The sequence below is a fragment of the Balaenoptera borealis genome (assembly GCF_965194805.1).
Source record: "Balaenoptera borealis genome assembly, chromosome: 4".
In the NCBI taxonomy this organism is placed as follows: Eukaryota; Metazoa; Chordata; class Mammalia; order Artiodactyla; family Balaenopteridae; genus Balaenoptera; species Balaenoptera borealis.
Window position 1 is genome coordinate 4,677,194 of NC_138861.1, and position 24,636 is coordinate 4,701,829.

General features: G+C 35.4%; 1 long non-coding RNA gene across 1 annotated transcript; it reads left to right on the forward strand.

The window, feature by feature from the left end:
- Positions 1-2,443: 2,443 nt before the first annotated feature.
- On the forward strand, positions 2,444-23,895 carry LOC309628620. The gene is made up of 2 exons (XR_014244590.1): positions 2,444-18,506; positions 18,540-23,895. It is a non-coding gene; the product is annotated as an uncharacterized lncRNA (long non-coding RNA).
- Positions 23,896-24,636: the final 741 nt, after the last annotated feature.

Here is a 24,636-nt window from a genome sequence, read left to right on the forward strand (position 1 = left end):
TATCCAAAGTAAAGGGACCTTCTGAAATTCTTAATTATCAATACTTTGATCATGTTATTAAAAACATTAAGGATGCATAATGCCCTTCTGAAATTTCTAATAGTGACAGTTTATTTCTCTTTATTTAAGAAATGAAAATGAGGTTGATTTTTTTTTAATCAATAAATTTAGGAAGAAAAATGTCATCTAGTAGTATGTGGTGCTATAGGGCTTGATATGTCTTTTCTCTTCGTTTCACACTTTTGTCTTTATCTGGCCTATAACTTCCTACAAATCTTATTCTCAATGTTGGTATTGTATTGCTTATTTAAACTAAATGATTCTCTCTCTCCCAGCTCCTCAATTTTGAAATTTCCTTTCAACTTGTTAATTCCATATTTAAAAGCTTCCTGAACTTTATTTGCTCCTTTTTTTACAAAAAATAAGGTTTTCTTTATTGTGAGAAATCACATCAGATTCTTTTCTTCCAGCTTAAATTTCTTAGTTTACAATCCAAAATTTCAAATTTACGTCTTTGCTCTTCTAGTCTTCTCTGAAACTGTTACCAGCTTCACTGAGCTGTTGTAACTCTTTACTAAAATTTACAACAACAATAAAAATAGTGATTTTGTAACAAGACTAATCAGAATAACTTTAACAGCAATAAAATTTTACCTTATTTGATCTTTTTACAAGTGTGAAACCTGCTCTATCCATGCTTTTTCTTTACTGCCTGTACATAGAAGTGTTTAATTTGTAGTTCATAATTATGTTCAGTGAGTCAAGGCTCATTTGTGTAAATATGTTTTTCCCCTTTTACTATGTCTCCATACTTTGAGAATAATTATGACTCAATCCTATAATTAATTAGTAACTTTACACATTCATTCAACAGATATGTACTGCAGTAAATTTTCATATCACATAAGACACAGACAAAATTATTTTGAATAATGAAAAAGTTATATTAAAGGAGCTTGCATTTCAGTAGAAAGAATAAAGTATACATCTAAATACCTATTGGCAACACGAGGATTTTAGTAACCAATTAATTTAATCTGTTTTGATGAATTATGGCCATAGGTCATTACATGTGTTCAATAAAAGTATATGCTGTTAATAATAAATATGTAAAAATGTCAACAATTTGGTGAGAAATTTAATTTCTCTGAGATGTACTGAGTGTTTTAAGTTTCAACATTATAAATGTGTGGTAATAAATCTGTTCCACCAAGAAAAACTTTATATTCTCTTCTAATTCTTCTCTCTCTCTCTCTCTCAGCTCTCCTGCTCCCTGCCTTTCTCTGTCTCTCTCCCTGTCTCTCTCCTCTCTTCTTCTGTCTTTGAAGTTTTTCTCTAAGTTCAAATGTCCTGAAATACTGAGGTGGAAGATTCTGTGGTTCTTCTGCAGAGTTTATGAGTTGACTTATAAAGAGAAGATGCTTGAGTTTGGGAAGGAAAGGTTATTTGCAGAATAGGAGGAAATACCTTTAATTATATCTTGGATGTAATTTATGAAAGAAAAAGATCAGGAATGTCAATCCTAGGATGCATAACCAAAGAAGAATCCTTGACTTTGTACCAACTGTTTGGAGAATAACATATCTATTTATATGAATTACATTAAAATGGAAACATTTTAAAGGATTAAATTATTTTACAGACACTTTAAATTTTGTTTTATGATTCTCTCCTTTAACTGACTTTTAAAAATGTACAGCACAGTGACTGTAGCTATTAAACTGTACTGTATACTTGAAATTTGCTAAGAGAGTAGAACTTAAGCATTCTCAAAATGATAATGATAATAATAGTAATAATCAATAACTATATGAGGTGATAGATCGGTTAACCAGCTTTTTAAATTAAATAAATATATATTTTTATCAAGCAATTTTTATTTTAATTCTCCATCTTGAATAAATAAAATAAAAAGTGATAAAAAGGTAAATAAGAAATCCCAAATACTTGGAAAAAATTGAAATATACCACTAAGACACTTTATGTTAAGAAAAGGAAGTTGCAGTTTTCAGCACACATCTAGGGGATAACTGAGAAGGTGGAAATTGAGTTTACAGTGATGTGACATCCAGGGCTGGGTTCTAGTCTGAGTATCCCTTGAAGGACTGGTCGGATTGCCAGAGGTAAAGCACTCTTTGACATGTGTCAAAGGTTTGAATATTACATGCGTGAGAGAAGAGGCAAAAGGCTGAAATCACTCAAGCCACATTCCAACAGCTTCCCTAGTTGGCTTGTGCATATTCAGAATAGACTCCAAATAAATTGTTTCTCCTTCACAGCATGTGATAAGGTTGATATTTCCTACACAGATGCAAGGCCGGCCCTGTGAAAAGGTGTAAAAGACTATTCATTTGGAGTGATTTATGGAATATCAAACACTTTCAAATTGGCCAAATAACTTCTCTTAAAATGTACGTGTGTGTGTGTGTGTGTGTGTGTGTGTGTGTGTGTGTGTGTGTGTGTGTTGTGTACAGTTATCCAAATTCTCACCTTTGACATTGGAAGCTTTTGGATTAAAACAGTACATTTTTCTATTTCAAACAGAAAATTGACAAAGTTTAAGAAGTTTGATAACATTTGCATTGCATGGTGTACATCATGTGCTGGTGTGTGTTTTCACAGCTTTTGAGAGGGAAAACCTAGCAATAAGTACTAAAATTTAAAATGAAAATACCATTTTATATAATAAGTTGGCTTTAAAGTTTTCATAATACATACTATAACTCATACAAATTGTGAAATAAAGTATGCACCACAATTTATTGCTTACAAGTCCAAGAAAACTGTGAACAGCCTAAATGTTCATTAGTAGAATGAAGACTAAAGAGATTAATGCAAAAATATATAATGCAGAAATTTTTAGAAAAATACATCCATATGTGCTTATTGAAGAAAAATTGCCAAGATAAAATACTGAGTGAGATAAAAGAACAGAATACGTAGTGTGATTTTTTTTCTGTATAAGTATACTTGCAGGCATACATTTAAATATACATGAATTACATGGCTCTTTGTCTAACTTAATATATTTTGTATATGCATAGAAATTCCTGGATGGATACACAAGAAACTGCTCTCAGTGGTTACATATGAGAGGTGAGGATAATTAATTTTACATTTCATCTTGTACCATTTCTATTTAATACGATTTTTAGAAATAGTTGTTTTAATAGTATATACCCCTCCTCCCCTCTCCTCTTATTCACATCCTCACACCATTTAATTCCTTGTGCTATCAGAAATGATTCTATTATGCCCATTATCCTAGTTTACATCAATAAAAATAAACCCAAGAGTCCCAGGTCACCTCTCACTCCTTAGATTTTCATTCCCAAACACTTTGTCTATTTCTAACCGGCCCCAGCTCTTATTCATTTCCAAACACTAAAATGTTCTGTGTCCCTGCAATTCACAGTCCATCAACAATAAAACCTTTATCTTCTGCAATTGTTCCTTCACTTTGTTACTCAACACGAAACCCGTTTTTCCTGGGAAGATTCTGCTTTCTCTGTGGTCCTGTCACGCGGTGGCTAGAGGAGCGATCCGTTTCCTCCTCGTTTCTCATTTCCAGTTCCAGATAATTCTCCTACCAACTTCCTAACACTCAGATCTAACGCTCTTTTCATTAAATTATACCGACACTGTCTTTCTTTGGTGCCATCTTCTACTAATGACTCACTCTTGTTCTTTAACATTTCAACACCTCTCTCACTGCCATTCTTGGTAACATTATTCCTGTCATAATTGGTGATGATATTAACATGATTTTAATGGCCTAATGGATAATTCCCTCCCTTCTTGTCTTTCAGTGACTTCTCCTCCAATCTATCTCAGCCATTCCCGCCCTTCATCACTGGAAATAACGGAAACCTCTGCATTACCCTACTTCACTCTTCTACTTCCATTTCTTAGCTTTGCAGGTCACTCTCAGTATTCTGACAATTCTTGGATCCCATTGTTATATGTACCTTACTGATCTTATCTCACTTGACTGCTTCCACCACCTCAAATTGTCATCTTCCTAATTACTCACATTAGATTCCATGATCTTATATTACAGTCACTTCCTTGCTACTCTTAAACTTCTTTGCTCCTTTCTCGGTCCATTGGACTCGCTTGCAGAAATGCCAGCTCCAAATCAAATCCGATGCTCTGACTAACCTGTGCCCGCACGGCCGAATATACCTGGAGAAATGCACACAGCCAACAACAGCTTGCTAGGGGGATGCTAAGTTTGCAAGCACTTCCCTCAGTGGAACCCTGGTGATGCTCTGCTCTCATGCTGTGCTGTAGTCCACTCACTCGCTCACTTAAATAGACTTCTCTTCTTCCATTGAATTTCCAGCATCTCTTTCTGTATCCTTACTCTTATCTAATCATCTTGTTTTTCTTTTCAAGGAAACAATATTAGCATTTTACTGTGAACAACTCTCAACAAGACTCATTTATATATGAAAGAGTTAAAAATAAGTTTGTTTTACATAAAGTGAAAACAGTGGGCTACCTGCTACCCAGCCTGCTTGGGTTTCTACATATTTCACAAACCCCCTCAGGGGCTGGAAGACTCTTCCATGGAAACTGAAAGCATCACAGAACAGAATTAAGAATCCTCTGATCCAAAGAACAGGATTGATGCTATCTGAATTCTTGTAGGAGACAAATTACGAAATTCAGCATTTGTTCTCGTTTCCTCCACAACATACACAAGTAATCCACTCCACTGTGCTGGCACAGACAAGCTGCTTTGTAAATGGGAGCTAGCATTATTAGTGCTGGTTTGTGTAATGCATACTATTGTACATAATGTGCTTGGGCTCAGAAAAAGGAGAGTGGTAGGTGGAAAGATAGAAGTAAGATATTATTTCATAGAATTCCATCACCTCACAGAAGGTTAATATTTTCCCATTTGTTCTAAGAAACTGGGTAGATAAGATTTGTGATTCTCTTACTCCCCCAAATAATAAATAGCAAAGCCATATACATTGCTTCTATCATGAGGAGAGCATAAGTCAAATATAGCACTGGGAACATCTCTGTTTGAGCACTCTGTCTTTTAAGATGTTACAGATAGTTCCCCTGTCTCTATTTTAGTTGCGAGGATTATTCTTTACTGGGCAATATATACCGTACCATTGAAGATGCGTATTTCTCTTTTAGGGTGGATGACAAGATGGTGTTTTGATAGCAAGAAAAAAAACTTGAATTGGATAAAGGATTTTATAAATCCAATGTGGGCAGGCTTCATAACAGTATACCAGTGAATGCTATCTATTAACAGAATTTGATTTGCTGATGACACAGAAATGTGATATAACATTAGCAAAGACATTTTGGGATCATTCTGGTTTTTGATAATTTTGTGAGTTGATAGGTGCTGAAAGCTGTGGTCTGCACTTTGATATGATATTTGCCATTCCATGTAGGAATAAACTCAATCTTTTCTGACTGCTTTAGCACTGATATGTTCAGTTAAATTTAAGATGTTCTCCAATCAAACAAGCATCTAAACAGCAGTAAAATTCAATCATAAAAAGTGAATTTCTTGACTAACAAAAATGAGCAACTGTGACATCTGAAGAGAATACATGCCTTAGGTCACTGATGACTTTCACTTCAAAATGCTGATTTTTCAGTGTCAGGATAAATCCACCTGTAATGAAATATCACCTGTATGATGTTTCTATAGCTTTATTCCCTATGTTACATGGGTTTTCTTCCTTTTTCTTTTAGTAAAATGAATCATCAAAGGACCAACTCAAGGAGAAATAAAAAGAAAACACTTGAATATAATATTTTCATGGATTTTTAAAACAAGCTTAGACTTTGATCATTGCTTATTTGAACAAAGAATATTTGGTACCCTTTGAAGTGAACTGTATTGTTGTAGTATCCATCAGATTTTATTCACAACTTCATCATGACAAAAATGAAAGGAAAAAAGCTGTTTCTGTTGTGAATTGAATGTGTTTATATATAAATCAAGCATGGCTATATATGCATATATATAATTTTAATTTAAAATATCTTATCACTGCTCTTGGGTAAACAGATGTCATCCATTGTGGAAAAAAACAAAATAAATAGTTGAATTCAAAGTTAAATGTGGTGGTATTCATTTTCTATGAATATTTTTAAATAAATCATGTTAATGTCTCATCATATGAATGATGAACAATATCTCCTTGACGATGATTTATCACAGTATTTTTCTTAAAGAATCACTAAAGTACTGTAATAAATGTATTAAATCTAACAATTGACTTTTTTGTAATTTAAAACTCGGGCACTCATTCATAAGTCAGGTTATTGAATAAAAATCTGCTTGGATTCTAAGGCACTCCCTGGAATAAAGTTAAGTGCACTGGAGAAGAGAAAAAAAATTTAATATCCAAGCATACCTAAAAATAAAAAATAATATATTTATATTTCAAATGATTTTTACTTTTGTAAATACTTTAACACTTAACTGACTTGCTATCCCATGGAGGCTTGTATTAATTTTATTGTTTATTTCTGATAGTGTGATAAATGTCATGAAGTATTCATATATGGGCACAACTTGATTTCTTAAAGCTTATAGTATAAGGCAGAATGCATTTTTTTTCTCTATTGTGTCTAGTATGTATATACAGTATAAAACATCTGGGTTAAAATGTGAAACAAAGAATCTGGGAGATTTGTTTATACAAGTTCATGAACTCTTCTCACTGGAAATTCGTGGATATTTGTGGCTTTATTGAAATATCCTAAGCTATCTATTAGAAGCATTTTAGATATTAGAGAGAGCCTAATAGCCATTGGATTGCCGGTGATCTACTTTAGGGATTTTGCTTCAGTAATGATATCACTGGGATTATTCTGTATTATAATTTTGCTTTACTGCTTTATTTCTTAGAAGGAAAATTAGTTTTAGAGATCCACCTAATAGTATTCTTTGTCTTTGCCAAGGGCTGTTAAAGACCAATAGTTGTCTTTTCTCTCCCTTTGGTTCAAGAATATCTATTTTGACATTGGTAATTCAGAATGACTTTGATATTAAATGGAAAGTGGCAATAATGTAATCTTTCACTTTGCTTACTTAATTTATTAAAAGAGAACTGAGATGTTTCTTCTTATTACTATGATTTTTAACCTGATTTTTTTCTTACTACCCTTAAAATTTTTTAGTGATTGAAACTTTTGTTCCCTGTCTGACTTATTTTGCTAATCACAAGACTCTCTAGGTGCATCCACATTGTTACATATGGCAGAATTTTATTCTTTTTATGGATGAGTAATATTCCATTGTGTATATATATATACCATATATATATCTCCCACAGGAAAGGAGGAATGGGTGAGATAGGAATATGGGATTAAGAGACACAAACTACTATGTATTAAATAAATAAGCAATAAGGATATATTGTACAGCACAGGGAAAAATAGCCATTATTTTGTAATAACCTTAAATGTCATAGAATTTATAAAAATATTGAATCACTATGTTGTACTTCAATAATATATGTGTCCTTAATCTCTTCTTTCTTTATTCTTTCTTCACATCTGGTATTATTTTCATTGTGGGGTGGCTTTTAGGGTCTCCTTACCCTCACCTGCAGCTCTGTTAGTCCCTAACAGAGGGTAACAGACTCTATGTGGCCTTATTAAATGTACAAATACAATTAAGTAATCCTTCTGCCCCTTCTACTGCCGCAAGAGAAATAAAAACATACATAAACAAATGAAATGTGTTTTAGAGACAGTTTATGAAAAAAAAATCTTAGAAGCAAATAGATAAAGCAGTTGTTAAGAACTGAGTTGATCAAAAACACAAGTGTTGGCAAAACTGTGGAGCAATTGGAACCCTCATATATCGCTGTTTGGAATGTAAAATAGTGCAACTAATCTGGAAAATGTGTTGGAAGTTCCTCAAAATGTGAAACACAAAGTTACCACATGACTAGAAATTCTACTCCCAAGAGTATGCAAGAGAAATGAAAACATATCTCCACAAATAGGCTTGCAAATGAAGGCTCATCCCATTATTCACTGAAGCCAAAAACTGGAAAAAACAACCACCCAGAACTCAAATGTCCATCAACTGATGAGTCATTAAACAAAATGTTACATTATTTGGCAATGGAAAAGTGTGAAGTACTGATGCATGCTACGACACAGATGAACTTCACAAATATTAAGGAAAGTGAAAGAGGCCGCAAAGGCCCACGTATTGCATGATTGCATTTGTATGGGTTGTGTAGAACAGGCAGATCTAGGGACAGAGGGTACATTAGTGCTTGTCTCAGGCTGCGGGGTGGAGAACGGGAGATGATTAGGAGTGAGTGCTGACTACGAGACTTCTTTCTGAGGTGACAAAAATGTTTCAGAACTAAACTATGTGGTTGCACAATGTTTTTTTAGCTTCGCCATGGATGTTGGGACCAATCCCTTACACAAGTTAGTATCTTGAGACTGATTATGCCACACACACCAGGAGGATATGAAAAGATCCATTATTCTCATGACGGGGCTCCCAGGGAAAGCAGCTGGCACGAGCCGGTCCAGATGACGCAAGCGAGAGAGACAAGTGGCTTTGGCTTTTACTGTGGCTGGGAGATGGGCCAGGGTTTTTGTGGCTTGAACTTTAAACCAGTGCCAAGGGAGGGAAGTGTGGGCTGTCTTATTGCCTGGACCAAATGTGGGACAGAAGAGAAAGGCACGGGGGAGAAGGGGTCGTGTTTGAAACCTTTCAGGTCAAACATCCAAAATGCAGTCTTTCTCCTTGTTACGCACAACTCTGCAGACATACCGAAAACAGTGGAATTGAACGCTTTAAATGGGTGAATTTCTTGGTATGTATATTACATCTCAATAAAGCTATTTAAATAAAAACTGACGAACACACAATCTTGGTTAAGATATGGAACTAACAAAAATATCATATATGGCTGATAGGAATAAAAAATGATAAAACCACTTTGTAAAAGGTTTTGGAATTGTTTTTTTAGCTGTAATCATCAACTTATCGTTTGAGCAAGATGTTCCACCTTTAGGTATTCTAATCCAAGAGGAATAAAAACATATTTCTATTTAAAAATTCATGCAAGAATGTTCATAGGATCTTTATTTCTAATAGACCACAACTTCAAACAATCCATGAACAGGGGAATGGATGCACAAATCCTGGTATATATATGCGGGTACTGCTACCTGCAAGAACAGGAATGATTCTCATAGGCAGCTGGGTGAGAGGAGCTAGAAAAACAAAGAGTTGTGTGATTCAATTTCTATTACATTCTTAAACTGGCAAACTGATCCATAGTGAAAATAATCAGACAAGTAGTTGCCTCTGTGGGGAGGGATGGACCAGTTCGGGCCACAAGGGAAATTTCTGGAGTATTAGAAACGTTCTATAGCTAGCCAGGGCTTTAGGATAGATAAGTATATTAATTTGTCAAATTTATGCAATCTAGATATGTGAAATTCAATGCACATTGATTTTATCTCAAAAAATACTATAAAATAGTCATAATTAAGTAGGGGAGCTTTGAATTGGGGTAAGTATTGACGATTCAAGAGTACTGAGTTATTAAAGCTATGAGATGGGTACATGAGGTCTTATTACACTATGTGGTTTACTTTGTACATGTCTGAAGTTTCCCATAACCAAAAGTTTTTTCAGAATTTCACGGGCAAGGATGATGGTGGTGCCTGAGAGAAAATAGAGGTCTCTCCCAAGGAAAATGATACAGCAGACCAGTTCTCTTTGCCTGAGAAGTACAGCTCACTGTAGTGAATCAGAGGTTTAATTGTCATGATAGAAACCTACTAAGTTGAGGCACTTGATGAGGTGAGCTCATTCAGATAATATCAAGAAAATACATGACTAAAACGACTAACTCACTCGAAACGAGGCACGGAGCTCCCCAAACTCAAGGCGTGCTACCATGCTATGTCTTAATTTATGCTTCTACATACATTTGTACATTTTTTAAGGATCTTAAATTTAACATGTTTTGCTGTTTCTAATTGCATGACTTGTGAAGTACCTAGGATTTCAGTTTTTAATTCATAAGACTATTTATGAACTGTTGTATATTTAAAATATCAAATGTTTTACTCATGCATATATACATAGAGTCATACCTTCAGGTACTGGCAAAGATGTAACTCATGATATCTGCTTTTGCTCAATTCTTTCTGAAATAGATTAAGTGCATTATTTAGTATTACAGCATAAACTTGTTGCATATTTAAGGCTTATTTGGAATTTCTAATTCCTAGGTCAATTCTACACTAATTTTTTTTTCATGTTAGAACGTGAAAAAACCATATTTTAAAATCCAATATCATGTCTCACAGTAAAATGTAAAGGTATTGCTTTAGATACCTACTTAAGCTTGCCTACTGTAAGTTCAGATAAGTTTTTTAATATTTGAGTTCATGTGTTTTCTTCAAAAATTACATAACTTTGTATTTGATTAGAGTACAGATATAAATATGTGTTCTATGGCTTAAATCAGGCATTTTGTGCAACTGCATGTATATCACTATTTTTGTTATTATCATCATTTAACTTTACTTCTGAAGTATCAGTGGTCAAATGAGGAGTGTAAGATGAAAAGATCTCATTATTTAGACTTGCACATAACCTTCACTTCATGCTCAGATAATTCATCAAACAAAAAAACCCAATGCAAATTTCCATATCTTTTCATTCAAACCAGAGAGGTAAGTAGAATGCTAAGCCTCAAAGTCGTAACACATGGAGGAAGCCAGACAGAAGAGCTGAATCACTAAATTGTGACAGAATTTAGTCAACAATGCTTGTAAATAGGGTCTTCAAAATTCAGCATTATAAATAATAGAAAATAAGATTGTATTTTTTAAATGTAAAGAACAAAGATGAGAGTGCTGGTAAGTGTCGAGACACACCCCAGCTGTAATGCAGAAATGAATTTGTTTTAAGAAAACATAGTTCCTTGTTTTTACTTATGCTCAATTCTCCCCTTATTCTTACTCTCCACCCCTAAGTCTCTGAGGCCCTGCTCCACTAGTCTGGCAGTTGTCAGTGAATATTGATTAATCAAGATGAGACTTCTCATGGCTTTTGGAAAACTACTACTATTTCCCCCACCACAATTGCTGCTCCTTCTCAATTTTCTTTTCTGACTTTGCTTCATCACTTTGACATCTCAGGACTCGGACCCCAGATATTCTCTTCTATCTCCTCATTCACACCTTTGGAATCTTTGGCTTTAAATATCCTCTTTGTACCAATGACTCACAAATTATATCTACCTCCCCCTTGAACTTCAGATGTGTGTATACCTGCCTCCTTGACAGGTATTTTGATTAAATATCTCCATTTTGATGTCCTGTATCTCAAACACAATAAATGTCCCTGAAATATATTTTTAAAATAATTTCTACCTCCAAACATGCTTCTCCACATTCTAACATACTTCAGAAAAGAGATACTTCACCCTTTCAGTTACTCAGGGCAAGCAACTGGGAACCAAGCAAGATTCATCTTTCTCTCATGTCTCACATTCTATCTGTCTATTGTTGATGCTCCCTTCAAAACATCCCTAGAGGCTAAAGCATTTTCACCCATTACTCCTCTATTAGCTTTGTCCAAACCACCATCATTTCCTGCTTGGATTACAACAATAGCTTCCTAATTTAGCTCCTTCCCCTGAATGCTTCCTTCTATTTCTGCCAATCGATTTGTAACACAAAAGCAAGAATGAAACTTTACAATTTTAAGCAAATAATGTCACCTCTGTGGTCAAATCTCCTTTCTTTCAAGGTAAATACCAGTGTCCTTAAAATGCCCTTCAAATCCAAAGTGTGTGGACCTTCATTACTTCTCTGACCTCAGTTTCTGTTTCCCTTGCAATTGTTCACTGGGTTACAACCACACTGAATTCTTTGAAGTTCTATAAGCATGACACATTTTTTTCCCACATCCTTGTATTCAGACTTTACTAGAAATCCTATTTTTAAAATCTATCTGTCTTTAAGTTTTTCACATTTCTATTCAAATATCACCTTATAATTGAAAATTTTCTCTTGCATTCTGTACAAAAAGTAACTCTCAATATTGTCAAGATGTCAGTCTTCCCAAGTTGATCTATAGATTCAATGCAATCCTAATCAAAATCTCAGCAAGTTATTTTATGGATGTCAACAAACTGAATCTAAGGTTACATGAAGAGGTGAAAGACCCAGAACAACCAATACAATATTGAAGGAAAAGAACAAAGTTGGAGGACTGATGCTACCTGAATTCAAGATTTACTATACAGCTACAATAAGGAAGATAGTGTGGTATAGGTGAAAGAACAGACAAATAGATCAATGGAATAGAATCAAAAGCCCAGAAATCGACCCACATAAATGTAGACAACTGATCTTGGACAAAGGAGCAAAGGCAATACCATGGAGCAAAAATAGTCTCTTCAACAAATAGTGCAAAAATAGTCTCTTCAACAAATAGTGCTGCAACAACTAGACAGTCACATGCAAAAAAGAAAAAAAAAAAAAAGAAGGAAAAGAAAAAGAATCTAAACACAGATCTTGCATCTTTCAGAAAAATTAACTCAAAATGAGTCGTTGGCCTAAGTGTAAAATGCAAAACTATAAAACTCCTAGAAGATAACATAGGAGAAAACCTAGATGAGCTTGGGTATGGTGATGCCTTTTTAGATATAACACCAAAAATACAGTCCATGATAGAAATAATTGATAAGCTGGACTTCATTAAAATTGAAAGTTTCTGCTCTGTGAAAAATAATATCAAGAGAATGAAAAGACAGGCCACAGCCTGATAGAAAATATTTTTAAAACACACATCTGATAAAGGATTGTTTTCCAAAATATATAAAAACACTTAAAACTCAACAATAAGGAAACAAAGAACCCAATTAAAAAATGGGCCAAAGACCTTAAAGAAGATGTAGATGGGAAATAAGCATATAAAAAGAGGAGTAGGTAACATGATATCATATGTCATTAGAAAAATGCAAATTAAAACAACAATGAGATACCACTACACATGATTAGAATGGCCAAAATCTGGAACACTGACAACAGCACATGTAGTAAGGATGTGGAGCAACAGGAATTCTCATATATTCTTGGTGGGGATGAAAAATAGTACAGCCACCTTGGAAGACAGTTTAGTAGTTTCTTACAAAACTAAACATACTCTTACTATATGATCTGGCAAACATGCTATTAGGTATTTATGTACCCAAAGTACTGAAACATATGTCAACAGAAAAACCTGCAGATGGATGTTTATAGCAGATTTATTCATAACTGCCAAAACTTGGAAACAACCTAGATGTTCTTCAGTAGGAAAATGGATAAATAAACTGTGATACATCCAGACAATGGAATTTCATTCAGCACTAAAAAGAAATGAGCTATCAATCTGTGAAAAGACATGGAGAAATCTTAAAACCATATTACTAAGTGAAAGAAGCCACATACTTGTACAAACTGTAGAAACCAACTATAGCACATTCTGGAAAAAGAAAATGTATGGAGTCAGTAAAAAGATCAGCCACTGCCATATTTCACAAGTCTCTGATTCACATTTGAGTGTAATAAAATTTTGTGTTATTTAGGCAATAATGCGGCTGTGGAGGGAGTACAGGTATGTATGTATGTATCTAAAATAGAGCTTTTTCTAATCCCATCTCTTTCACCACATAACCTCTTTGAACCTCCATTTTCTTATTGTCTAAATGAGGATAATAATACCCACATTGTAAAGCTGCTGTGAGATATATTAGTTTTCTATTGGTGTGTAATAAATTACCTCTCAGTGTCTTGAAGCAGCACAAGTTTGTTACCTCACAGTTTGTGTGGATCAGAATGGGCTCTCTGCTCATTTCTCACAAAACTGAAACCAAGAAGTTTCCAAAATCTGAGATTTTCATCTGAATCTCTGGTCCCTCTTGTCATTCAGGCTGTTGGTAGAATCTGGTTCCTTGTGGTTGTAGGACTGAGGTGTCTCTCTTCTTGCTGGCTGTCAGCTGGGGTCCACTCTTACCTCCTAGAAGTGACCCATAGCTCCTAGCTGCAAGGCCCACTCCAGAGGCGCTTACAGGGCTGTTTGCTTTCAGCTGGTTCAGGGGTAGAGTGTGTGTTACTGTTTGTCTCTTTTAAGGACTCAAACAGGTCTTGCTCACTCAGCGTAATCTCTCTTTGTATTAACTTGGATTCAAGTGATTAGGGACCTCAACTACTTCTACAAAATACATTTTACCATGTCACATAATCGTGAGAGAAATATTGTTTCTGAGTCCAAGCTCATACTGCTCACCAAACAAGCCAATAAATGGAGACACAAGCTGTTGGGACAAGGAATAGAGACTTTATTCAGAAATCCAACAGACTGAGAAGATGGTGGACTAGTGTCCCAAAGAACCATCTTCCCCAAGTTAGAGTTCAGGCTTCTTTTATACTAAAAAGGGAGGGGGTGTGGTTGTTTGTTGCAAACTCCTTGGTGTTGGAATCTTTTGTTCTTGCAGCTGTCTACATAGGTCTGATCACAATGCTTCTGTAAACCTCCAATAAGACAAATGTTATTCTCTGTTCTGCAACTTTTTACCTCTGTATGAATGGAAAAGTGTTATACCTTTAAAGGTCAGAGCCTTGAGAATGGGCTACCCTGTATATTTCAAGCTATAGGCAACACTCTTAACTTGTAGCAAAATCAAAGCATACAAAAGTAAAAGTAAAAGAAACAGATCCAATATGGCGTCAGATTTGTTCTTGACTATTACAATATCCATCATATGCATAGGTTCCATTCCCATGGTGGGGGAGGAGATTATACAAGAGCTGGAGTCATTGGTGGTTATCTTAGAATTCTGCTTACCATGCAAGAATTCAAAAGTTATTGTATTTCAAGCCTACACTGTATATGCTCAATAAGGGAGCTCTATTATTGTTCCTTGTTTTTAACTTTTTTTGTTTGTTTGTTTGTTTGTTTGTTTTAATTTATTTCTGAATTTTTTGGCTGTGTTGGGTCTTCCTTTCTGTGCGAGGGCTTTCTCTAGTTGCGGCAAGCGGGGGCCACTCTTCATTGCGGTGCGCGGGCCTCTCACTATCACGGCCTCTCTTGTTGCGGAGCACAGGCTCCAGATGCGCAGGCTCAGTAGTTGTGGCTCACGGGCCTAGTTGCTCCACGGCATGTGGGATCTTCCCAGACCAGGGCTCGAACCCGTGTCCCCTGCACTGGCAGGCAGATTCTCAACCACTGCGCCACCTGGGAAGCCCTGTTTTTAACTTTTAAACACATAATATGTTTATATTTTAGGGAGTAGCTTGTACTATTATGATAGTTATAACTCAGAAAAATGACTGATTACACATATCATGTAAAAGTATTCTCAGGTCTTGAATTAAAGAAGACATTGCTAAATTGTGTGAAATATCTGTTCTATTTTACCTCCATTTTAACTATTTTTTCACTTGAGCAATTTGCCCATCACGTTTCCTAGGAGACTAAGAAAATTGTACTTTAAGATGTTGCAAAAGGAAACTTCCATGGCCTTCAAGCACAAGCTACGTTATTTATTATCAGATCAATGTTCTGGCAGTGTTGCTTGTAAGCAGATATACTGATTTACTCTTAAGATCAGTCAGGTGAGCTAAGATTTGCCTTGGGCTATAGGATAAGGAATGTAGCTTACTCTGCTACTACATTTGAAGTCAAGCTCACTAAGGAAAATATTCAGATTTACTGCAATTATTAACAATACTACTTTGTTTCTTTGGCCAGTATAATTGAACAAAAAAACTAAATTTTAATTGAAATTATTCTTAACATATGTCTACCATGAAATTTTGGCAAAGACATTATTCTCAAGGTAAAGATGAAAAGTATTAATTCAACATACAGGCTAGTTATTAATGCTATACTTATGAATATGAAAAGCCCCAAACATAGTTTTTCTCAAAAGATGCTCAGCTCTTTAAAATAACAGCAAATTGTTGAACATCATTAACAACTTGTTAATGCTGCAAGATAAAATGTAATAACTTCACAAAAGCACTCAGAGGTAGTCAATCATGTTTATAAACTAGTATTAAGGCAATTCTGATATAAATAAGGTCATTTGAAAAGATTTCAGAGTAAACTAACTAATCTCTGTGCATGGCACATCCCATTTGGGCAAAGAGAACACTGTGTTGTCAAATGAGTAATGCATCTGGTCAAGGGGTTATCCCAAGCCAATATCATGACCCAGCTGAATCTCTGTGCACCACCCCAACCCTGGACCTACATCCCTCTAATGTCCACTGTTAGGGCCACATGACTGTCATATCTAGGATACACCACTTCTCAAGATATGGCACCAACCTAATGATTGTTTTTTTCTCTTTTTAAATAAGGCAATTATTTGCTCTCTAGACTTTGTTTCAGTTGAACTTTTCTATTGCTCCTGTTACTGTTAGTTTTCATTTTATTCTCATCTATAAGTGCTTTCTTGCCTGTAACTCCCACCTTTCCTCTTAAGAAGTAGAACTGTTCACCAAATACAATTACTGAATACTTATTTGCCTGGGTTTTTGTGCCTCTTTTTTTACTATGTTCCACCAAATAATCTCCCACTATCTTTTGCTAAACCTAATTATTTCCAAATAGTATACTTCTTTCCATAATCACCATTATTTCCCAATACTATACTTCCTTCCATTATGTGCAAGTAGGTTTGATAGTTGGTTTTGTATCTTTAGTTTTCTAGCACTGGCTTTACTTAAACATGTTCTTCTGCTAGCTGAACCCAATTTCTAATAGCCAAATCCCCAAACTAAATACCTTATATATTATATAATTAATTTATAAAATGCCTGCAGATCTTTATGACATTAAAAAACTGAAGAACACTAAGAATGTGACAGGGAGTTGCCCCTTTTTAATTATTTCAGGATTGTTTCTTTGCTCATTCAAAGCTGCATAATGACACATTTACTGCACAATTACTCATATTTATTGACTTTACCTGATGACATGAGCAATAAAACTCCATGAATATTTTAGACTTTCTTAAGTTATAGTTATTAGCAAAAGTTCTGATATAAAATATAAACTAAAAATTCAAACTGCTTCAAAAGATAAGAACTTTAAATTATATGAATCTCTATGTATTAACAATTTTTCCATTTCCAGCCTTTACAAAAGAAGCTTATTTTGCCAATTTTATTGAAGAATAATACCCATATGTAAACATGTATAAATCCAAACTATAGAGTGAATATGCCTTGTAATAAGCATCTAGGATTTTTTTTTAGGATTTTTTTAAACTAAGTCAAACAAAAATTACTTGAAATACAGAAGCCCACCTTGAGTCCCTTTCCATTCTCCACCCCTGTGCCAAGGATAACATCAGTACTATTTGTAACACCACAGATTAATTTTGTCTATTTTTGAACTTTATGCAAGTGGAATCCAATAAGATATATGCTTTCTTCTGACTTCTTTTGCTCAGTATATTTTTGTGAGAGTCAGTCTCACATATAGTTGTATTTTATTAGTATTTTTTTCTATGTGTAACATTCTAGTTTATTAATAGATTTCAATGTACTGATTCATTCTATGATTCAGGGATATGTGTTTTATGTTGTTCATTATTAAAAATAATTCTGCTGTGAACAGCTTGCACATGTCTTTTGTTGTGAGGTACTGGTCAAGATTTTTGCTTTTTAATTTGTTTTCAAGTGAACATCGAACTGACCCAGAAAACTCTACTGTAATTCAGCACCACCTTTATAATCAATCAGGTAAAATGTCTGTGTGTAGACTATTTTGGAGCTTGATCTATTCTCTATCCTTGTACAAATACCATACTGTTTAATTTACATTGCTAAATAAGTCCTGATATAATTAGACTAGCATTCCGGTCATATTTGTCTTCTTTAAATTTATCTGTACTTCCATATATTAAATAATAGAAACAGCTTGTCGATTTTTAAAGGAATAAACTTCTTCTGATAGTTTGGCTGGGACTGCATAGAACAGGTAAATCAATGTGGAAATAATTATATATAAAAGATTGTTTTAGTTTAGGGATCACAGACATCTTTTAAAAGTTTTGTTTCTAGATTTGTATGTACTTTAATGTTATTTTAAAAGATTTATTTGTGCTACTTAGGTATGACAGTTTTATTATGTTCTTTCTAATCATTATGATGTTTACTTTTGTTTATTTTATTTTTCTCTATTGCACTGATTAAAACTTCCAGTAAAATATTGGGCAGAAGTGATGGTTAGGGGCATTACGGTTCCAGTCTTGATGCCAGGGGGTGTTTTAGTTGAAGTACTCAAGAGAACCAGAACCAGTAGCATATATGCATAGATAGATAGATGATAGATAGATAGATAGAGGATTTAGAATAGGAATTGGCTCATGTGTCTATAGAGTATGAGAAACCCCAGGATTTGCCATCTGTAAGCTGGAGGACCAGGAAAGCCAGTGGAGTAATTCAGTCTGAGTCTGAAGGTCAACGGTGTGAGTCCCAGTCTGAGTCTGAAGGCTTGAGAACCAGGAGCTCTGAAGTCAAGGGCAAAACAGCTCAAGCAGACAGAGCAAATTTGCCTTTCTTCCACATTTTTGTTCTATTCAGGCCCCAGCCAATTGGATGATGCCCTTCAGCATTGGTGAGGGAGATCTTCTTTACTTAGTCTATTGATTCAAATCCTAAACTCTTCTGGAGACACCCTCACAGACACACCAAGAAATACTATTTCACCAGCTATTTGGGTATCCCTTAGCCCAGTCAACTTGACACTAAAGTTAACCATCACAGAGACAAAACTCCACTAATTCATCACTGAATGTGATTTTGCTCTATTTGTCTTTATACACTTAAAGATGTGTTTACTTGCCTCCAAGTTGAAACTGAATTATCCCCACATGTTTAGCTTTTGAGTACTTCTCTTTCTTTGCGTGTGGGTTGGGCTTGTTGACTCACTTCTAATTAATACAATATGGCAGAAGGGACTTGGAGACCAGGCTGTAAAATATGGTTTTTGCTCTCTAATGGATTACTTGTTCCAGAGGAGGCCAGCTGCCATGCTGTGATATGCTTTATGGAGAGATCCATATGTCGAGAAACTGAGGCCTCCAGCCAACAGCCAGAAAGGAATTAAGACCTGCCCAAACCCACCTGAGTAACACTGAAGAGGATCCTCCCGCTGTGGTGAAGCCTTGAGATGGCTGTGGTACTGGGCTTACAGCATGACCACAACCTTAGGAGAGACCCTAAACCAAACCACCCAGTAAACCTTCTTCCAGATTCCTGACCCTTATAAATTATGTGAGAAAATGAATGTTTGTTGTTTCAAGCTGGACACTTGGGAGAAATTTATAAGGCAGCAAGAGATAACTAATACAAGGAAATTCCCTCTTTTCCTAGCTTTCTAAGATTTTTATTTATTTATTTTTTAAACTATTTATTTATTTATTTGGCTGCACCGGGTCTTAGTTGTGGCATGTGGGATCTTTGTTGCCATTTGTGGGATCTTTAGTTGTGGCATGCGGGACCTAGTTCCCTGACCAGGGATCGAACCTGGGCCCCCCCTGCATTGGGAGCGCAGAGTCTTAACCACTGGACCACCAGGGAAGTCCTTCTAAGATTTTTAATCATAAGTGGCATTTAATTTCTCCTTTTTTCCCCTGCATCTTTGATTTAGAAGTTTATCATTTGTATTTAAGGAATATCAAATCTGAACTCTAAGAAAGGAAGAGCAAATAATTAATCAGGTGTAAATATTTAAAGATTATTTTATTTTAATGATAAGTGGTCTCTTAATGAGTGCAATGTAGAAATAAGATTAAGAAGACATTATGTTTTACTTTTGTTTATATGTGTATAGCATTTCTATAAATATCTTTATTTAAAAACAAAATAAAACATTGTAGATAATAATGGTATAGATTGCAAAAGCTTGATAATACTAAATTAATTACTATGTTGAAACTTTCAGGAAAATAGCAGGAAGCTTAAATATTTTCCTTTCCAGCACATTAAGAGATGAGAGTATATTTTTGCTTGTGGGTAAGGCTAATAAAGATTGCTTCGGGACAAGCAGTATATTCCTTATTGTATAGAAGGTATACCTAAACCTGTTTGCTTTACAACTCATTGCAGTATTTGAGAGCTCATTTAATCTCTCTTTTAGAATGAGTCTATGCCTTTAATTGACTGTGTCCACGTCTGGCATAACGACGTTTCACTTTACCTATTTATGTATTTGCTACATGTGGTTACTTTGATTTTAAGTTACAGACACCTTGTAGTTATACATCTATATTTCTCGAAGTTCCATGGACGCAGAGAATGGAATGTTGGTTGCCAGTGGCTGGGAGTGGGGAAAATGGGGATTTGTTGTTCAATGGGTACAAGTTTCAGTTTTGCTAGATGAGTACATTCTAGAGATCTGCTACACAACACATTACTTAAAGTTAACAGTATGGTACTGTACACTTAAAAATTAGTTATTAGGGTAGATCTCATGTTATGTACTTTTAAACACCCCCCGCCGCACACACACAGATAAAAAACAAAGGGGAACAGGAACTTTTGATGGTGATGGCTATGTTAATTGTCTGCATTGTGGTGATGGTATCAGGGCTGTGTACACATGTCCAAACTCATCAAATCATATACATTAAATATGTGCAGATTTTGGTTATCGATTACATCAGTAAAGGTGTTAAAATATTCCTTGGAGTTCTAAAGGAATTTAAATATTGGCTAATATGCTACAAAGAAGCATGAGAAATTCTGAACAATTAAATATAGATATTAGCTAGCTGAACTTACTGAATCAGAAGGTATCTAGGATAGTCATCACTTTGAGTTCCAATACTAGATTTGCAACTCTAAGTCCTCACCAAAACAAAAAGTAGATATTCTTTCTCATATGACAAACTCAGTTTTGAAATTCTGTAACCTGTACAGCTAGATATATTCTTAATTGTTAAATTTAAAAGATATAGCTATTTAACACATCTATTTTTGTGTTATAAAATACAAATTCTAGATGTTCATAATTTTGTTTAAATGTCAACTTTCCAATTAAGCAAATAACCAATATTATTGGCTGGCTTTTCTACTGAACCTGTGGGTAATATTTGTCTTTTTTTTTTTTTTTAAAGCTATTTTCTGAAGAACAAATATAAGGTAATTATATAAACGGAAACTCAACTCCCACAAATCAGTGAGGAAACAATGAAAACAGAAAAATAGGTGAAGGGTGAGAACAAATCATTCAAAACATGAGAGGAAATTAAAGCTTCTCCTAAGCATGTGAAGTGTATTCCAACCTCACAAAAATACAGCATTACTTTTGAGACAATGGTGGAAAGAGACTGGAAAGTACAATGAATAAATTACTGTTGCACACTGGAAAAGGGGACACTTTCTATTTTGATGGCACAACTGCAAGAATGTTACCTTTGGTTACTTGGGAGATAGAAAATCTACTCCATGACCTTGTGGATCTAAGAAGAATTACAGGCAGAATTTTAAAAATGTTAATTGGCTTCTTTTAGTTGGGAAAGATAAGATATTGCAAAAGAAATATGAGATAAAGTATTAGCTTTCCTTTTCAAGACCAATTTCAATAACTTATCCAATTGGAAAATAAAATTGTTTCTCATTTCCAACATTTCTAGGCAGCAAAAATTTCTCAAAGTAAGAAAGGCCTCAGGGCAAAAAGTCAAATCTAGGGAGTGGGTTAAGACCTTGGGAATTTTAGGATGGTGTTTCACACACCCTCTCATTAACAGGTAACTTAGTGTGCAGGAATAAATAACTGAATGAAGAGTTTTCGTATCTATATTTATTTATCTTGAAAGCAAGCATGAGGTTTCTGGACCACATATCACGTTTATTATTGCTTCCAGCAATAACTGTGCCTGTTCCTCCTACCCCATTCCCTCCCTTGGTAAGCCATGTGGAAAACAGATGGAGACAAAGCCTAAAATCATGGATTGCAGAGCTGACACAAAAGTTGCCACACAGAAACTCCGCCCCGCTTGAGAGAGGGAGAAAATCCTCCTCTTGCTATTGTAAAGGAATCCTCTCTGGGAGAATCAGGGAAGGCCTCTAAATGTTTTTTTTAGTTTTTGTTTTTGTTTTGAAGGGGAGGGGAAATCAGTCTAGAGCCCAACTTTCTTATCAGCTTATTTCCATTTTACAACCATGGAACTACTATACATTCATCACCACTTGAGGCCTAAGGCCCAGAACACTCTATAGCCATATCTTTTAACAAAATGAGCACTTAAGGAAAGTATCAGATTAGGAGTGAGGGTTAGTTCAGTAGTTTCTCTGCCATGCATTTCTCAACATGCGCTTCTGAGTAGTATTCTTCCATGCATAACAGTAGCTGGATGGGCAAGAATGAAACTCAAGAGTGTTGAATAGGCTAGTCTATTATATCCCACAGAAACGTCAAGGAATCACCCGCACCAAGCTATCCAAGATCAAATAATAGGCCATCTTCAACCCTAGATTATTTGAACAAATCGTTATCAATGCACACTTCTCCAACACATTTATTTCTTTAAAGGAATGGATTTTGAAGAGAAAAAACATGGGACAGAGAGGGATGGAATAGAAAATAAATACAAATGTAAGCTGTTTTGCTAATTGCTTTATAACCACAACAAACTAGTACAGAGAATGCCCTGTAATAAATGTTTACAACAAGTAAATGCCCTGTATATATTTTTTAAAATGCCCTGTATTTATACTTAATAAATAAATCTAGATCTCACTGTAGGACTCCAGCTTGCAAGGCATGCTTACCATTAAGGCATCCTTTAAGCCAGATTGTCAGGAATTTTTTTCTGAAAGCCTTGACCATTAAGAAACAGAAAAATGGTGTCCCTGAAGTTCTGCCCTTTGTTTCTCATGCTATGGCTTATGTAAAGGCTTCCATTTATTTGCCACCCCATGGGCCATTCTGATTACTGTTACCAACAGGGGAGAGGCCGGAGCAGTTGGTTTGTCTGATACAGCACTTATGAAGGCTGTAGTAGCAGCAGAGCTCAGAGCAGTAGTGTGAGACCACCCAGCAGTGTGGACCTCAGCCAGGTCCCCCGGGGTCTTGGATTCAATGAACGAAGTAAATTCCATTAATTTTCAGAGTTTACATGAGAAAACCAGGTGGCTTAACCTGTCCACCTGGTTCAAGGCATTAATCCAAATACAGCAAGCTATTTTAATAATTTGCACAGACTTCACCTTGACCTACAAGGAGGAAGTCTAAGGGCAAGTCTATCCTCCAGAACAAACCTGGCCAGTGAGTTGAAGCTGACCTGAATGCCTTCAAGGGTAGAGATACTGTCATTTATCACTTCAGCTAAAGTTAGGGCCAAATTTCATATCACCCTTTCTAATGAAATAACTCTCATTTAGATAAAACTGCTCACAGAGTATGACATGTTTTCTTAAATACTTGTTTCTGATAAGGACGCCTAGGTACAAATCCAACTAGTTCCAAAGACTAGAATAGCTACAGCACATGTTATGGAGTTTCACCTTGACTAATATTTCTGAGACAGACCCATGACTTCAGGGAAACCTCAACTTGAAGACCCCCAAACAGCCAATGACTTTGGTTTTGCGTCAGGCATTGGGGTGGGAGATAAAGTGTTCCCCCAAAGGGATTGGGATGACTTTCTCATGTAAAGACAAAATAACTGCTGAGATAGAAGAACTGAATTCTTTAGTACACTGTGAAATAAAATTCATTTTTTATGGCAAGTCAAGAAAAATTTAAACCTAAAAAATTTTCTCTGCCCTTTGGCTTCCTCTCTCCCCCCACTGTGCATTGTGTATATGCATTATGCATCGACCAAAGCTCCCCCATCAGCAGGAATACATGCTCAGCCATAAAGAACAACATTCTCCTTGCATCAACAAGACAACTCCTTAAAGATAACATTCCTTATTGATCTTATAAGGGGTCACATGGTCCTTAGATCTGCATTGTGTAAACTGTCAATAATATGTCATTTGATCTATAGCCTTCTGTCTCAAAACCTGTATAACTGTGCCTTGACTTCTAACAGGTGGAAAAGTTCTCAGAGCTTTCTGAGATGCTCTTGCTGGGTTATAATTATCAAATTTGGTTTCAATAAAAATTTCCATTTCTTTCTTAGATCAACTGATTAATTTTTTGTTGACAATACCAAGTCCATTGAACAAGCAACACATTTGTTTTATTCTGTTTTTTTTTTTTAAGTTGTTTTCCACCTTATGAGCCATGGAGTGCACCCCCAAATGGATGTTCAGGCTGTGGAGTCACCAGGTCTCTACAGGTCAAGCATTTAATTTCAACACGAGCCCAGTAGCAAGTTTTTCAAAAGAGGCATAGCTCGTAGCCACATCCAACACTCCAAAAAGGTACACTTGGCTGAAATTTAGAGGCATCTGTGCCATATTCTAACGCACTCACTGGTGGCAAAGAGCAGGACAGTTTGTCCCAATAAAGTACTTCCTTACCTGCAGATTTTCCCAGTTGGGATGACCCACTCAGGTACTGTGAGTTGGGAATTACAAGCGTATGGCATACATCAACTTCCGCCAGACATTCATAAACGGAAGAAACAAAAC